This window comes from Mobula birostris, chromosome 1, assembly GCF_030028105.1.
Source record: "Mobula birostris isolate sMobBir1 chromosome 1, sMobBir1.hap1, whole genome shotgun sequence".
Lineage (NCBI taxonomy): Eukaryota > Metazoa > Chordata > Chondrichthyes > Myliobatiformes > Myliobatidae > Mobula > Mobula birostris.
In genome coordinates this window covers 94,762,574-94,773,458 of record NC_092370.1, presented here as the reverse complement: position 1 = coordinate 94,773,458, position 10,885 = coordinate 94,762,574, and the positions used below count along the sequence as shown (strand labels likewise).

Below are 10,885 nucleotides of genomic sequence, written 5' to 3'. Positions count from 1 at the left end.
TTTAATCTGAAACATTAGCTCAATTTCTTTCTCCACAAATGTGCCTGACCAAAGTAGTTCCAGCATTTCATTTTGAAAACACGTTTTCAGAATCTGCAATTTTAAATTTTCAGTTCAAAAACAAAAAAAAAAGTAGTTTTTCTTGATTCTTTCTGGCTATTGTGATACCAAATTGCTTTGCAAAATTATCATTATGTTGAATAATTTTTACATATTGACAAGGAGAGGCCATTTGTAAGACAAGTCTAGTTCTTGAAATTGATCCTTGACTTAGTTTCCATAGAGTAACTGTCTTTAAGATGCACTCTTTCTTGCACATATCCACAAAATCACACACTGTCAACAGCTTCAAAAGACAAAAAAGAATGAGAAGGTGCCACTTATCTTTTTCACAATATTGTACTCGAGTAATGGGCAATGGCCAACGCCACGCAAAATAAAATGAGATAAACCTCTGGAGCACAGATTGACACAACAGCTTCCATATTTAGATGATATCTTTTTGCATATTAAAAATCAGCCATTTTTCCTTTCCTAATTTAGGATATGCTATTCTTACTCCCATATATGAAGTGCTTTACTTATTTTCTTTTAAGTAAAACGCACATGATTAAGACAAATTATACAGCATCATAAAAAGAATTGTTTTTGACATCTCCTACTAATCTTACAGAAAAATCTATTTTATTAAGTATTCCTATGCTAAGTTTTATGTTGCTTACACGAAGCAACTGATATTACGTAAATCTGAGCATTATCAGATTACCCAACAGATTATTCAACTTTAATTTGGGCGGGGTGGAAACGGAAGCCTCCAATTTACCTGCAATACGACACAAGAAAGTGAGGTCATTGGCTGAGTAAGTTGTGCGTAACGTAACACACACAAAAGGCTGGAGAAACTCTGGTCATGCAGCATCTAGGACCGAGACCTTTCATTTCCCGCCTATTACTGATTCTTCGCATACCATCTACTTTTTTTTGTTAGGAGGAAAATATTAAAAACTGACCAGCTAGTTAGCGGTCTATCATAATCCAAATAAACAAGAATAATTCTGTAAAAAATAACTTGCATTTGTTGGACAAAATTGTTAAATAATCTTTTCTTTCAGTCCAGATGAAGAGCCTCGACCTGAAACGTCTGTAGTTCATTTCTCTCTACAGACACTGCCTGACCGCTGGGTTCCTTCAGTAGATTGTTCTTTGAATCCTCTGAAAACATCATTCATAATCTGACTAACCCACAATCACCAGCATTAGAGGAAAATAAAACTCCATTAACCACAAACAAGTATTATAAGCGTACCCATTCTTTCCAACCTAATACACCCATTAACACTAAGGCACGTGGGCAATGCAAGAGGCGGAAATGACGTAATCCGTTACAATAAAGCCCCTAAGTCTCCCATCAATTAGAGAAATGGAAAAGGAAGCAAAAAAACTAGAATTTTATTTTAATTTTAACTTATCAAATTTAATCAAATGTAACAATTTTAAAAACTGAAGTAATTCTCTTTGGAAAGGAGGCTAATTTTCGCTTCAATATTAACCTATGACCTGACGCTGACGTCCCTTAGCGACGGTCACGGCAACACATGGTAACTCCGGGTTGTGAGAGGGGCAGACGCTGGATGCTAGGAGTAGCCCTCAGGTTATCAACAGCTCCAATTAGTAGTACTATCAACAAAGAGTACTCTTCGGGTTTAAATGAGTAGGCGTCGCGCAGTGAGTAGTAACATCTCCATTACTCTGTTGGGGAAAGTTAGCATTCACTGTAAACACACAGTCCACCTTGACTTTAGGTTTGTGCACTGCCCATGTTTGTTTTAATTTATCTTACATTAACTCTGATTTTTATTTGTGATTTTTACTTTATTGGTAAAACGTTACTTTTTTTTGTTCAGATTCACCTTGAGTGGGCTGCCTATGGATACCAGCTTGAGTGAGTGGCTGCTCCATTCCTTTGTGTGGCTCTCATGCTTTCAAATCTAACGGAAGGTGTTTATTTCTTTGTCTACAAAGAGGAATCGTATATTATAGAAATGCCTGGCCTAATCTGTTTCTTGTTATTTATAACTTTAATACGTTTATGTATACATTTACCCAGATTGAAGGGAAACGCAAAGATTGTATGGCTCTCTGTACTCTCCAAATATTGCACTATGGTTATAAAGCTGCATCTTTCAAAATCATCCATTTGGTCAGAGGATTTCTGTAAATCAAATTTTCTGGTGAATGTTTTCCTATATGTTTGCTTTTGAATAATCACGTAATATCTTGTCATTTTCTGTTTAACTTGTGTATTTTTTGAACATTCCAAGCTTTAGGTGCTTATTTGCCTACTCAGATTTAGTTGAAGCTTGCAGTTTCAAAGTTTATGCAGTGGGTTGAAAAATTGCCACTGCCTGTGAATTATATTGATTTTATAGCATACATTTTAGATGTGAATGAAATGCATTTTGAATTGGACTTTTTTTTTTTGCTTTCCTTCAATCTATATACAACAAAATCATTTTCTCTTGTATTTTGTCTTGATAATGTGATATGAATGAATAGTAGGTCACAGGTGGGTGTGCAGCAATTTCAGTGCTTCAATCTGTATTTATGTTGAGTGATTGGGATACTAGATCTGCTGGCCTGATTTGGGATTGAATTGTTTTCCACGTGTTTTACCTTGAAACTTGCGTCAGACAGTTCCATTAAATGTCCAAAATTTGCAACCTCAAATATTTTTTAAGAAGTGCATTTCATATTGCTTTTAAGAAGTTCTTGTTTATATAAATTATAGTTCATTTTGACAAACATTGGAAGAAAGTGAAGTTATTTCAAGATTTGTGGGATATATATCTCAAACTTTGCCATTATGACAAAACTTGTAGTTTAAAATACAAAAACAATCAAATTTTAGATAGGTCAATAGATCATTGTACAGGCTTGTCAGTGAGTGCCTTATTAGAGTGAAATTGGCAGGGACCCTGGGAGAAGGTCACTTATTCACCCTCTGCGATGCAGAATTAAGTGCCAATTTTTGTTTTTACTTTGTGAGGGAAGAAGAGAAGTGTATTTATAGTAAAGCGAATTGTTGAAGTTGACTTCATCTACTATAGTGCAGTTTTGTGTTTATTACATTTGACCTACCAATTAGGGTTTGCTAGTAGCAAGAGAGCGGGAGGATGGCAGGGTTGCAGAAGAGGACTGAGATGATCAAGGGTGAAAAAAATCAAGGGAAGTGTCAGTGGGAAGGGAATGAGGCACTGGTTGACTTAGATACCCTGTCTAGTGCAAGTTCAAAATAACGTGTGTATGTACACACATTAATTGCTGCTCTGAGTGAAAGTTGATTGGGAAAGGTTGAAATGAAAAGCAACATGTTCTTTATTGGGTGGCAGATCAGCAACTCATCTTCTGTGATAAATGGATGCCTCCTGACCATCCAGTTCAACGTAACACGCGAACAGCGTACTACAGTTAATACCACATGTGGCTCAACTGTGGATGGTACTTGGGTTTCTGCGGCAGGCTTCCACCTTGACCTGTGCTTCTCAGAGAGACAAGCTGACCCTCTGGGTGGCTTCAGTGCCAGAGTCAGCAAAGATTCTTTGCAACAGCAAGAGGGGAAAGGACAAGGCCAGTATCAGAATGTTTTAAATATGGTTTTGTGCTCAACTCTCTAATGAAATAGGTGTTGGTTATGACAAGACCTCATGGCAATATCCCCTTTCCATGAACTGGTACATATTAGGTAAATTATCCAAGCAAGAAACTGCAAAATTATCTGTGTCCCCTTCTTAAAAACTGAACTGATTACAGCCCAAGTTATCTGTTCCCTCCATTAGTCTGAACCTAAAACCATAAGACATAGGAGCAGAATTAGGCCATCCGGCCCATTGAGTCTGCTCTGCCATTTGATCATGGCTGATCCTTTTTTTCTATCTCCTCCTCAACCCCAGTTCCCAGCCTTCTCCCTGTAACCTTTGATGCCATGTCCAATCAAGAACCGATCAATATCTGCCTTAAATACACCCAATGACCTGGCCTCCACAGCTGCATGTGGTGACCAAATTCCTCAAATTCACCACCCTTCAGCTAAAGAAATTTCTCCGCATCTATTTTGAAAGGACACTGCTCTATCCTGAGGCTGTGCCTTCTTTTCCTAGACTCTCCCATTATGGGAAACATTCTTTCCAGATTTACTCTGTCATCCAAAAGCCTTCAATAAAGCTCCCCCCCCCCCCACCCCATCCTTCTGAAAACGTTCCTCGTATGATAACCCTTTCATTCCTTGAATCCTCCTTATGAACCTTCTCTGGACCCTCTCCAATGCCAGCACATCTTTTCAAAGGTGAAGGGCCCAAAATTGTTCACAATACTTAAGATGCTAACATGGCATGTGCTGATTTGACCTGCAAGTTAACCTTTAGGGTATTCCGCACTTTGCTTATCAGATTTTTGGATTTTCTCCCTGTTTAGAAAATAGTCTGCACCTTTAATTCTACTCTTAAAGTGCATGACCATGCATTTTCCAACATTGTATTTCATTTGCTACTTTCTTGCCCATTCTCCTAATCAGTCTAAATCCTTCTGCATCCTACCTGTTTCCTCAACATTACCTGCCTCTCCACCAATCTTTGTATCATTTGCAAACTTGGCAACAAAGCCATCTATTCCGTCATCTAAATTATTTATATACAGCATAAAAATAAGTGGTCCCAACACCGGCCCCTGCGGAACACCACTAGTCACCGGCAGCCAACCAGAAAAGGATCCTTTTATTCCCACTGACTGCCTCCTACCAATCACCATGTTAGTAAAGTTCCTGTGATACCATGGGCTCTTAACTTGGTAAGCAGCCTCATGTGTGGCACCTTGTCAAAGCCCTTTTGAGAGTCCTAATATACCATATCCACTGCATCCCCTTTCCAGAAGGTTTGTCAGGCAGGATTTTCTTCTGAAGGAAACCATGCTGACTTTGTCCTATCTTGTCCTGTATCACTAAGTTCTCCATCACCTCATCCTTAACAATTGACTCTAACCCCTTCCCAACTGCTAAGGTCAGGCTAACTGGTCTATACTTTCCTCTCTGCTGCCTTCCTCCTTTTTTAAAGAGTGGAGTAACATTTGCAGTTTTCCAGTCCTCTGGCATCATGCCAGAGTCCAATAATTTTTTTGAAAGATCATTTCTAATGCCACCACAATCTCTAACGCTACCTCTTTCAAAACCCTAGGGTGCAGTTCAACTGGTCTACCTTTTCAGTCTTTTAGCTTTTTGAGCACCTCCTCTCTTGTAATAGTAACTGCACCCACTTCTCTTCCTTCACACACTACAACATCAGGCATACTGCTAGTGTCTTCCACAGTGAAGACTGATGCAAAATACCAATTTTTGTTCATCCGCCATCTCCTTGTACCCCATTATTTTTTCTCCTGCCTCATTTTCTAGCAGTCCTATATCCACTCTCATTTCTCCTTTATTTTTAACATACTTGAAAAACTTTTACTATTCACTTTGGTATTAGTTATTAGCTTGCTTTCATATTTCATCTTTTCCCTTCTAGTGATTTTTTTTAATGCTCTCTGTAGGTTATTTTAAAAGTTCCCAATCTTCCCACTAATTTTTGCTTTGTTGTATGCCCTTTCTTTTGCTTTTACAATAGCTTTGACTTGCATTGTCAGCCATGGTTGTACTATTTTTACCATTTGAGTATTTCTTTATTTTTGGAATACGCATGTCTGGCACCTTCCTCATGTTTCTCAGAAACGCACACCATTGCTGCTCTGCTGACGTCTCTGCCAGCAGCTCCTTCCAATTTACTTTGGCCAACTCCTCTATCACACCACTGTTATTTTCCTTACTCCACTGAAATACTGTTACATCAGACTTTACTTTCTCCCTATCAAAATTCAAGTTGAACACAATCCCTGATGAGAAGGCAGTCATTCATGGCAGATCAATTACATTCCTGACATCAAGTGTTGGAGACATAACTTTGAAATTTGGTATTGAGTTGGTTGATAAGCCATGATTTTGATAAATGGTGAAGCAGCCTTCAAAGGTAAATGGCTTATTCCTGTTCCTAATTTTTTCCTCTTATTGTTCAATATAGCCCACATTTGGAATTCAGAAAAGCCAATGAACTGCCAAGAGGAATGTAGCACAACTTTAATTTTATGCCTCTAGAAACTATACATACTCATGAATGTGAAGAATAGTGCCTATGAATGCTTGTCAAGTAAAAGAAAAAAAAATCACTTTTACTTGACAGGCATTCATATGCTCTATTAAAAGAGAAGAATTTAACCATGCACATTTAAACTTTCTAGAATTGAGTATATTTTTAAAAAAGCTACATATTCCTTGCAGCTAATCTGCAATACATATTGGGACAATAACTTTAGAAGTTAAACGCAAGATTGTATAGGGGTGCATTTGATAGATTAATGTGCCATGGAACCAGGCAATTCAGCCTAATTCATCTATGCCAACTAAGATGCCAATCCAAGTGAGTCCCGTTTGTTCATGTTTGGCCCACATCCCTCCAAAGCCTCTACTACCATGTACCTGTCCAAGTGCCTTTTTAGCGTGGTTATTGTTGTAGTACCTGCATCAACCGCTTGTTCCATATGTGCACTACCTTTATACAAACAGGTTGCTCCTGAGGTCCCTTTTGAATCTTTCTTCTCTAACCTTAAAACTAAGCCCCCATGCTTTTTTTTAAGATTATGAGGACACGCAGTCCTCTTTTATTGTCATTTAGTAATGCATGCATTAAGAAATGATACAATATTCCTCTGGTGTGATATCACGGAAACACAGGACAGACCAAGACTGAAAAACTAACAAAAACCACATAATTATAACATATAGTTACAACAGTGCAACAATACCATAACTTGATGAAGAACAGGTCATGGCACAGTAATAAAAAAAGTTCAAAGTCTCTCGGAAGTCCCACATCTCACGCAGACGGGAGAAGGAAGAAAACTCTCCCTGCCGTGCCTGACCACAGTCCGACTCTGAGTCGTCTGAAAACTTCAAGCTCTGATCAGCCCTCCGACACCAAGTACCGAGCACCATCTCTGCCGAACGCTTCGACCTCAGCCTCAGTCGCCAGCAGCACGCAAAGCCGGGGATTATGGGGCCTTCCCTCCAGAGATTCTCGATCGCACAGTAGCAGCGGCAGCGAACCGGGCATTTCAGAAATTTCTCCAGATGTTCCTCTGCTTCTCACGTCTGTCTCCATCAAATCAGAATTGTGCATGGCATCCTACTTAACAAATACAATGTCATTTCACTGGAGAGCTGTGCGCGCTGCGCCACCAGCTTCTAATCCTATTTCTGGGGGAAAAGACTGGACCTTCACCTTACTTTCATGATTTTATACACCTTTTTAAGGTCTTTCCTCAATCTCCAATGCTCCAAGGGGAAAAATAAGTCCTAGCCTTCCTAACCTCTCTCTTATAACTCTGATGCTCAAGTACTAGCAATATTCTCATAAATCTTTTCACTCCTTCGGTCTTGATGTGCAAGATTAATATTTGATTTAATTGACATGAAGAGTTTTCATTTTAAGATGCCTTTTAACTAGTGGGAAGTAAATACGTTGCCACGTATTAATGAATACATTTAATTTGCAAATTATTGAACACTGCATAATGTACTGCCTGAAAATATGCTAACTCCACTGATTTGTTAGCTACATAAGGCAGTGAGCAACTGAGACAACTTGACCACAATTGTCCAGCTTTCAACAAAAGTCTACCCTGTATTAGCTTATGAACAGGAGGAATGAATACAAGCAGCAACACAGGAGATAAATGGGATAGAAGAAAGAAGCATCTTACATTGTACAAGAGAGCATAGAGGTGCTATATCATCACTATTCAAGGCAGTCTCACAATAATACTTAGTAGGTCTTATTGAAACTGGAATATTTTAATTGGTATGTAGGAAATTTAAAGGGAATGTAAAGATCAGAACAGAACATACAAATTACAACTGTGGACAAAATATTGCCTGCATGCTGACATCTAAATAATTTTCCTGCTAATTAAATTGCACTTCAACAAAAATTGAATAGCATTTGAAATATATTGTTCTTTGATCATAATTGACTATCACAGATTGCATCTCTCAACCAGATTTCACTCTGCTGCACATAACGCTAAATGAAAAATAGTGTTGGGGCACATAGATACAAAAGAAATTCATTAAGATAAAAGTTATGCTCAGATTACAAAAACTACAGCATTTATAAAGCCTTCACACACTATAGCTATTCACACTCACTCATTCAATGAGTACAATCCCAGACCAAAGTACTTTCAATTTATTCTACTGCTTCCTTTATAGTTTAAGTGTTATTTATTCCAATTTTTAAAGAATATGCAAGGCAATTACAACCCCATTACCAATATGACAGTACAGATAGATGGTTTCTACAACTGGCTCTATTCTTTGTGCATATTTTTGAAATGTAGAGTTGTGGGCAGGGAAGTGCACTCCCAGAGAACAGTCTGTATCACTACAACTAGTTCTATAGCAAAGGCCTTACTACTATAGATGGGATATTGTCTAGAAGCATAATTCTTGATTTGTATATCAAGTGCCCTATGATAAGGAAATTGCTATGGAGTGAATAACGTTAGCTACAGATTAGTCTGTGGTGGTGGTAGTATGGATCACAGAAGAAAGCCAAGACTGATCTATTTGGCATTTTTAGTTTAATATGGCTATGAATTTTTCATCATCATTTTGTGTGCTAGATCCTGCCATTGCTCACCATCATTCAGCGATTATATTCGGCAGTTGCTTACTTGCTACCATCAAACATTCCAAGATTGACAAATACTCAACCTCCATAATGTACCTTATTTCAATCTCAAAATCATACCATCTTCTACAGGATGGTGTAATTACATACTTGATCATCAATTCCATCATGTGCTAGTTATTCCATATTTCCAAAGCATTTTATGTAGTTTATTTTGGTGAGACCCCATAAGGACAAAATGGAGCTCTCTAATTAGTCAGTGGTAGTACATAATTTTGTCGATCTTTCTTCTTGACCTTGAAGACATTGAGTACCAACTTCACAACATGCAACATTAGTCAATCTTTATTCCCATGATACTAATATAATTAGAACCAATGTTCCTGAAATAAAATCAGCTAGCTATACACCACCAATCCATATTTTGCAAGGCAGGCTTTAAAAATGTTTGGGCACTCCATATTGCTCTGAGTACTTTAAATGGAAATGTAATTGATACATCTTTCACTCTACAGAAACATTTTACCTTGTTCACGGCTTGTCATTCACTTACTTTCTTCTGGCAGTTATTAAATAAAATTTAACTACTAGTATCTTTTCCCCACATAAATTAGAGACTTCTTAATCTTCATTCTTTGGTTTTTTAAAAAAAAAAGCAAAAATTACTTTGGATGCAAATTTATAGCCCACAAATACATTTATTTCTCTGAATAATTTTGGAGGATTTATACCAAGTACAATGGCGATATAGCACATTACTGAACCTGGACTGACTATCCAGAGACCCAAGTTCAATCTCATCATGACAGTAAAGGAACTCGTATTTGGTTAATACTGACAAGTTAAAGAAATATTTATGACATGAGAAGGAGAAGTGGCAGTAGGACATTTAACCCTTCAAGCTCTGGCATCACATTGTCTATGATCATTTTTACCTTGCATCCCTTACCTGCTTCAGTTATGCTGACCCAAAATGAACAGAATGTCTCAAAGACCCATAACATTTTAATGCCAGGAAGGTAGTTCTGCCATCCTTACTTGTCTGGTTTATAAAGATAAAATTGAGATTAGCTTTATTTGTCACAAGTACAACAAAACATACAGTGAAATGTTTCGTTCACATCAAAGACCAACAAAGCAAAAGGATGTACTGGGGGGCAGCCCACAAGTGTCGCCACGCTTCCAGCGCCACCATACTGTAGCATGCCCACAACTTACTAATCCTAACCAGTAGGCCTTTTGGAATGTGGGAGGAAACTAGAGCACCCAGAGGAAATCTATGCAGTCTCCTTACAGACGGTGTTGGGCACTGAACCCTAATCTTCTGATCACTGCTGCTGTAAAGCGTTACACTGCTGTGCTACCATGCTACCTTGTGCTCCCTCGTGCCACTCCAGACCTATTGTTGCAGTCTGAAATGCCGAAGTAGGGGCAATTAGGCATTCACAAAGAATGCTTGGTTTAATTCCAATGCCTAGATGAAAAATAATGTTAACAACACGATACACTATTTGAAAACTACAAAAAAAAACTTGTAAGGTGTCAGGATCCCTCTAAAGAGTGACTTCTATTTTTATATTGGCAAAAAATGCCAGTTTGTACTAGATATAGAAAGAGTCCGATGAAAAAGGAGACAAATAATGTTGATAATCTGCTCAATGGTACAAGTGTATGTGAAACCCTCTTTTTTTAAAAGGACACTGTTTTATCGGTTCACTGTGGAAGACACTAGCAGTATTGCAGGAGAGTTACTAGCATGGATCGAGCATTGGCTGATTGGTAGGAGGCAGCGAGTGGGAATAAAAGGATCCTTTTCTGGTTGGCTGCCAGTGACTAGTGGTGTGCCACAGGGGTCAGTGTTGGGACCACTTCTTTTTATGCTGTATATCAATGATTTAGATGATGGAATACATGGCTTTGTTGCCAAGTTTGTGGATGATACAAAGATTGGTGAAGGGGGAGGTAGTGTTGAGGAAATGGGTAGGATGCAGAAGGATTTAGACAGATTAGGAGAATGGGCAAGAAAGGAAATACAATGTTGGAAAAGATAGATAGATATACTTTATTAATCCCGAGGGAAATTTGGTTTCATTACAGCCGCACCAACCAAGAAT

The 10,885-nt window shown here is 38.2% G+C and overlaps 1 protein-coding gene across 2 annotated transcripts in view; it reads left to right on the top strand.

The window, feature by feature from the left end:
- The first annotated feature begins 1,715 nt into the window (after positions 1 to 1,715).
- Positions 1,716 to 10,885, top strand: part of LOC140198463 (protein tyrosine phosphatase type IVA 2-like) — a 144,227-nt gene continuing 135,057 nt past the window's right edge. The window contains exons 1-2 of one of the 2 annotated variants that reach the window (XM_072259560.1): positions 1,716 to 1,802; positions 1,905 to 1,942. The gene's annotated coding sequence lies outside the window, so the exon portion shown is untranslated. Of the gene's footprint in view, positions 1,803 to 1,904; positions 1,943 to 1,980; positions 1,999 to 10,885 lie in introns of those variants that run through there. The other variant, XM_072259579.1, reaches the window with a different exon arrangement.